Source organism: Octodon degus, unplaced genomic scaffold, assembly GCF_000260255.1.
Source record: "Octodon degus isolate 3935 unplaced genomic scaffold, OctDeg1.0 scaffold00026, whole genome shotgun sequence".
Taxonomy (NCBI): domain Eukaryota; kingdom Metazoa; phylum Chordata; class Mammalia; order Rodentia; family Octodontidae; genus Octodon; species Octodon degus.
The window spans coordinates 14,470,922-14,478,516 of NW_004524602.1; positions in this window are offsets into that span (position 1 = coordinate 14,470,922).

The window sequence follows — 7,595 nt, forward strand, 5'->3', positions numbered from 1 at the left end:
GCTCTGCCTTGGGAACCATGGTCCCTAAGTCTGATTCATCTGGAGCAAAAGTCACCTTCTTAGGTGAACAGATCTAAGATTTTTTTTGCGATACCAGGGATTGAACTCAGGACCCTGTTCTTGCCAGGCAAGCGTTTATTCTACCCAACTATCTCCCCGGCCCCCAAGATCTATGAATTTTTGACAACACAAGTGCCATGAAGCTACTATCACCATCAGGATCCTGCCTTTCTGCCACCCCGGAAAGTTCCCTCTGATTTCTTCATTGTCGGCTCCTCCCACAGTCTCTGACGCATTCTCTCCCTGGCAGTCACTGACATATTATTTTTTTCAATAGTTTTGCCACTTCTCAGATAGCATACAAATGAAATCATATAGTAACTCAGACCTTTGAATCTGGCTTCTATTATTTTTAAAAAGTTTTAAAAAATGTTTTATTCATTTGGTACAGGGTCTTGCTACGCAGCGTGGACTCATAGTGATCCTCCTGTCTCAGCCTCCTAGCACCGGGATTCCTGGCATGCACCACCGTGTCTGGCATGGCATACGGTACTGGGGATCGAACCTGGGTCCTTGCACTTGCCAGGCACGCCCTTAGACTGCGGAGCTATCTCCCCAGTCCCTGGCTTCTATTTTATAGCAACATGCTGAGATCTGTTTATGTTGTCACACGTGTTCAGGGTTGATTCTGTGGTTCCATTTTCTTGCGGAGGAATCTTTTGTGACCCAAAAGGGTGCCCCACAGTTGGTGTGTCCACTTGCCAGGGAATGGGCTTTCCAGTTTGCTTGTAGCTGTTGATGGCTGTGAATTTTTGTGTACGGATTTTTATGTAGGCATGAATATCCTTTCCTTTGGGTAGGTACCTAGAGGCAGGGTTGCTGCTCGTGTGGTGTGCTGAACCGTGCACAAACTACCAACTGGTTCCCATTGTGCTACCAACAACATATGTGTCATCCTTACCAGCGTTTTTTAATTTGAGTCATCAGCCTCTTCATATATGGTATTATCTTGTCATAGGTTTGATTTGCATATCCCCAGAGGCTACTGAGGTCTAATATATTTTTCTTTGCTTATTTTCCATTCAGAATTCTTCTGTGCTGATGCATCGTTTGCTCATTTCTAACTGGGTCTTTTGTTATTTATTATTATTATTGAGTTTTGTGTCCTCTTTATATATTGTAAATAGAAGTCCTTTATTAACTGTGTGCATTGCCAGTGTTTCCCCCCAGCGTGTGGCTTACTTTATTTTCCTAAAAGGGACTGTAGAATAGCAGATATTTTAAATTTTTCATAATGTCCCAGGGCAACCCGCTCGGGTCTCCTTCTGTCCCTCTCTTGGTCAGAAGCTTTCTTTTCTCTAATAAATAAATTCTGCTCTTAAAAAAAGTTCCATTTATCAATCTTTTATTTATGACTCACAGCCAGCTCATAAACGCATCTGGAAAAGGGTGTAGGACAAAGGGATTCGAGGGATTCGATGGTCTCAGAAGGACAGGAGGCGGGATCAGCGGTGCCTGGAAGCCTTCCCTAGACGCGCCCTCCCCCACCCTCCCCGTTCTTAGATCTCCTGACCATTGTCCCAGGTGTCCCCATCTGTTTCTCATCTACCTTTCCTCCCTCTCTGCTTCTGCCATTCCCAGCTTTATACTTTGCCCTGGCTGTCTGAGAGCTGAGAAAAAAGACGCCTTCTGCGCTCACATGACAGACGCTTCCCCTACCAAGCTCCTAAGCCACGCCGAGGCCACCGCTTCTTCTAACCTGAAGAAAGCGGGGTTTGATGTCAAGCCACTTCTCGAAGGCCAACCCGCTCAGCTCCTGTTGATGCCGTGGGCGTTCCCAGGCCGCGTGCTTCATAGCAGCTCTTCTGCCTGGGCTTTCGGCCTCTTCCCCACAGCCTCTTGCTCTTCACCCGCCCTCCCTTCTGCTTGGCTCCAGCCCTGCCTGCACTCCCTCTGCGCCTGCCACTTGCCTTGTGTCCATGGACACACCGTGGCCTCTGGGCGCTCTGCGAAGGCTGTGTCCCGAGCTTGGGAGGGCTTTCCAGCCTGTGCCTTCCCCGCCTGGAGAGGTCCGGCCTGATCCAGGTCTCAGGGGTCTCTGTGCCCAGCAGGCCCGGCCCAGCCCCGCATCCGCCTCCGCCCTTGCTGCCGCCGCTGCGTTTGTACTTTGAGCACACCTGGAAAAACGCTTGTAATTCCGCGGAGGTGATGACCCGAAGACACCTCAGTCCTTCTGCTCCCTGCCCCTCGAGGACACGGTTTTGATTTACCTTTGCCGCAAGTTCCAGGAAGGCTTGCTCCGAATGGGAGGGCCTCGTGTTTCCCACCACTGCGAAATGAGACAGCATCCTGGTCGTCACCCTTGCTGTGTCTCCTGTCCCCTCCCTCCAGCCGTGCCAACACCATGCGCTCCTGGGCTCGGCTCGGAGTCGTCTCCTCCGTGAAGCTCCCTGCCTGGGCCGCATCTCACTCAGCCCTCGCGAGCTCTGTGCTGCTCAAATCGCACATGGCGCTGCCACCTCCCCCACCGCTCCTGTTTTGTCTGCCACAGGCCTGCTTCCGTGGCCTGGTTATGCATCCTGGGAGCGAAGGCTTAGCCTTTGGCTTGTCCGTGTCCTGAAGCTCTTAGCTGAGTGCCTCTCCAGCTCAGGGCTAGCTTGTTCTCAGACTTCCAGCACCGACCGGCTCATCCTATGCCATGCCCTGTACTATGCAAAAGGTACGGGCACCAACACTCTGCTGACCCTGACTGTGTCCACTCACCCCTCTGGCACAGGTGAGCTCCTTGAGGCGGGAGCCCACGGGAGAACTGCACAGCACTGACATCAAACTCTAACTTCTCCACTCCACAGCTGCATGAAGTTCCTTTGGCACAGTGAACACCAGCTGCAGGGATGACCCCATGTGCTCAGTGACGTCCTTCACCCTGTGGTCCTGTTCTTTACTCTGTCACAGTAAAATATGGCTCTGCAGGGCATGGGGAACTCGTGCTCAGAAACTCAAGGTCCTCCTTGCTGTGATACCCCGTCTTCAGCACACATGATCCCTGGCGGGGGGTGGGGCACACATGCAGGTGCAATGGAGGGGGTCTGTCGCCTGGTGTAAGTGTGGGGCATAGCACTTCCACTAATGTTCTTTTGGTCTAACAGAAAGAGAACCTGGCAATGTGCTCCTGCTGTGGCCCCAAGAAAAATGATACAGGTTTACGGCACGTACATAGCTTTGTATCTGCTGTATTTGCCATATTTTCATTGCAAAATGGAATTATATTACTTAAGATTAGATTTCTGTCATGTAGTATACAAAGGCCCGAGTTACACTGCTTTTAAAAGTTTATTTCTTTCCACCACAAAGAGATGTAAGCGTAGTTGGTTCAGTGGCAGTACAGTAGTTCCTCAGAACGTTCAGAGAATCTCTGTCCTTTCAACTCTCATCCACCATTAGCCTCATGGTGCGAAATGGCAGCGAGGACTGAGCCATCACATCCACGTTCTATGGGGCAGAACAGAGGAAGGAAAGAAAGGCAAGGTGTGTCCCTTTCCTTAAAGAAACTTCCCAGAAGACTCTAAAATGATCCTCCTTCCGTGTCATCAACTAGAACTTAGTGATAGGGTCATCATTTCAAGTAAGAATGCCTGAAATAGCTAACAAGAAAAAAATGAACCCAGCTGAAGTCAAGTTTCTGTTTTTAGGAGGAAGGAGAAATGGATATTGGGAGTAGCAGGAAGCGTTCCATGCCTTCAAGGTGAGGCTACTTGCTTGCCAAATCATTTTAAGGGCCCAGTGAGATGATGCGTGAAAATGGTGGCCCATAAAGAGCAGCCATTATAATTACAAGCACAGTTATTGTCATTTGCGTGCCTACAACACAGTTTATGAACACTTGAAATAAATAAACTATGTCAATAAGGAAATACTTGTTGGCCTGAATGTAATTACTTTATTACTCCATTATTTATTTCCAATCATTAAGTATTCATTCTCTTAGATATTAACATTCCTGTTCTTCGGGTGAGGTCCTCAGCAGCTGGTATTTTGGCTCAGATTATCTTTCACAGTATCTTGTCGGGCTCAAGGTCACTGACAGTAGGGCACCAGGGAAGTGGACTGTGGGGAAGGAGGAGGAGGACAGGGGCAGGGCAGAGGAGCAAGTCCTGTGGAACCTTGACTTTCGTTCCAGCTCTGCTCTCACCAGCTGCAGCTCCCAGGGGCGTCCTTTCGGCCTCTGGAGCTGAGGCCTCTGGGCTGCAGGGACAGCTCGGTCCCTGATCATTGCACGTCGTGGACAATTCTTGCTCTGTCTCCTGGTAGTGGCAGTCTCTTATGAAAACAGAGGCTGTGTTTGGCGGTCACACAGTATGCGAGGGCAAGGGACCCTAGCTGAGGTCGCAAGATGCCTGGGTTGGGATCCTGACTCCACCACGGTGGGCTGGGGGATGTGGGTGTGTCACCTAGCCTTTCTGGTCTTCTGCTTCCTGGGCTCTACAGTGGAGGGCTGGCCCTTGCCAGTCTCCCAGGGCATGTCTAGCACTGAAGCAGCCATTGCTCTTGCCATGCAGATGTTGCTATGGAAACCCTGGTGACTGTGAAGATGGGCCTGGTGATCCCTTACTCCGCGCGCCTCGGCCTGGTGCATTCGGCCAGCACCCGGGCTGAGTCCTCACTTCAGCAATACCCAAATCTCTAGTTGCTGGCTCTGTCTTGTTTCAGCAGTACAATCTCACAACTTTTGGCTCAGACCAACTTAAGTTCCAACCTGCTCCGCAGCTCTGCGCAAGGTGTGAGGCTTTTTGGAATCTTAGCGCAGCAGGGAGGATCGATGACCACTGAGAACATGAATAAAAACTCCCGACACATGGACGCACTTGGGAGATAGTAAATAGCCACAATCCTTCCATCTCTATGCAGAATCTGTTTTGCCATTCGAAGCACAGGACGTGGAATTCTGGAATAGATGGGCTTGTGCTCCCGGAACAGTGGGAGTAGCTCTCCAAGCTCCAGTTCTTTAAACAGAACCGGAGCAGAGAGTGAGACTGCGCTGCAGGGTGCGCTTGCAGGGAAGGTGGCCTCTGCATCCCTGAGTCTGGCCTTTGAGGGCCGTGAGACAGTAAAAGCCTATAAAAAATGTCACACTGGGCACGTCAGCATGCACTTCAGTAACAGGGGCCCACAGCCATGCCCTGGAAGTCTGCAATCAACCCCCTCTCCTCCTAGGAAGATAGTGCACATGCCAAATAAAGCAAACTCGAGCAGTTTTCCCACTGTAGACTTTTCAGAGAGACGCATTTCACTGTGAATTAGCCCAGTTAGTGCCAATCTCCAGGGGCTAGGAAGTTTAAGCAACATCAACAATAGCATCAATAATACATTCCACAACCACGTGCCGTACATCCTGAAACTGCCAGACAAGAGAGAGAGGATGCCGATTGTCCCCACCAGCTTAATTGTTTGTCGTTGCGATTAATTGGGTAATTTATAAAATTTATTATCCACTTCTGGCCAACAAAGCCTTTCTGTGGAGGAGCATAATAGACATAATTTGGGATTTAAAACCAAAATGGAGACGAAGCCAATGCTCTTACCAGGCTCTCAGTACACGCCAACGCTGGGTTAGGATCTCTCAGCCCCGTAGTGGGTCAGGCCATCCTGGGACATGTGGCCCTGCATGAGCAAGAGGCTTAGAACAGAACAGCTGTAGACGCAGCTGCTGACCGGCCCAAATGCCTCCCTGGCTACAGTGGGTGCCTACTGCCTTTCCGGTTAATAGGACATCCATACGAGAAACTTATCTCCCTCCCACTTGGTGGCAGGAGGTGGCAGGCAGAGGGGCAGTGCTGCTGTCCCCAGGCTCTTCACACTTGGAGCATTTTTCCAAAGTAAAGAAATCCAAAGCCCAGAAACAATTGGGTTGTTTGCCTGTGGAACAGTGGGGCAAACCACTCAGGAAACCCACGGGGTCTTTTGCTGAGCAATATCTCAAGGGTGTCCACTGATTTGGGCACAGCCAAGGCAGAACTCTGAAAATAGAACATCCTGCTGGTGCTCAGCAGCTCCTGGTGCCTGGGCTGGGAGCTCCCTTGCAGCGAGGGCGGAGCTTCTCTGTCAGTGTGGGACGGGCGTTCAGGCCTACTGCTAACGTGTGCTGGGCGTTGTGCCCAGGAAGGGGCTGGACTGCCGCTCTGATTGCGTGCAGGTAGCTCCCACTGGGTGAAGGGGATCTTCCTGCAGCCTCTGTGGTCAGCCATTAGGTCAGACTAGGCAGACGGTCAGGAAGAAGTTGTCAGCAGGGAGACTACCAGACAAGAGGGAGGACAGGGATTAGGGAAGACGATGGGGGTACGTTCGATGCGTGTAGAAGAACGCTGCAGTGAAATCCAGGATTTTACAAAGGAGGTGTGGAAGGACATCAGTCCCCCACAGGGGCGCTCCCTCCCAACTCCCTTTCACTGATGGGAATTTCGGGCTCAGGAGCAGTGGCCAGGCCGTCGCCCCGTTTTTCCCAGATAGCTGCTGGATCCTTGAAGACTGGTGTGCACCTTGCCGTGGATTCCACAGCCCCCCTCTTTTCTGTGTGGCCTACTGGCTCTGTGGCTGGTGAGCTCTTGAACTGTATTCCAAGAGCAGAGCAGAGGTAAGGGGTGGCATTATGGAAGCCCAGAAGGCTCAGCGCCCGTAGGATGCCCACCCTGGGAGTGCTGATTCATCTGTTATTATTTGTATTGTTTCAATGTCTCTCACTCATGGAGACCTGGATTTTCACAGACTACCAGAGCTAGAAGGGCTGGGGTGATGTCTGGATCAGTCTCCTGCTTTTAAGTCTGAGAAATGTGAGCTTCAGCCCAATCTCCCAGATGCAACGCGCATAACCAGCAAGTGAGGATGGGACACAGCTGTATTCTGTCCATGGCATGTTCCTCCTGGCTCTGCGTGATGCTTGGATGTCGCTCAGAGGTTCTGATTTGGTTGGTTTGGGCAGAACTATTTATTTTATTTTTTTCTTAACCAATGACCAAGGCTGAGAACCACTGTTCATTCCAGTATCTAATACCTAACTCATGACTTACAACCTTCTCCCTTACAGACTTTATTGCATATAGGCAGTGGCCAGGTATGGCCCCAGCTACAAAGGGGGCTAAGGCAGGAGGATGGTTTAAATCTGGCAGCTCGAGGCCAGCCTGGCCAACATGTCCTAGATCCCAAGCGTTTATTGTCTGGTTTCTTGGGACTTGGGGCAGTTTCCAGAGCTCATCCATAATCATAGTATAAATACCTATGGGCTGGGAGACAGAACTGAAAAGACATGGAGACCAAGGAAAGTAGTGAACCCATGATTTTCTTGCTAAGCTGAGGTCTGAGTCACCCTCTCCCCCAAACCCTGTGCGGCCCCCCTCTTGCCATCTCCAAGATAAGGCTGGTGAGCCTCATCCTCCATTCCCTCCTCTCCTGCCTTTCTTGCAGAGTTTAGGGGACCTGAACAGGAGCAGGACTCCTGCAGGCTTTATGTGAGCATCTTCCAGTCCCACCCACTTCTCCTGCGCTGCTCATAGCTAGACTGTTGTTCAGTGGCCCCTGCCACTTCAGCTGTCTACAGTCAG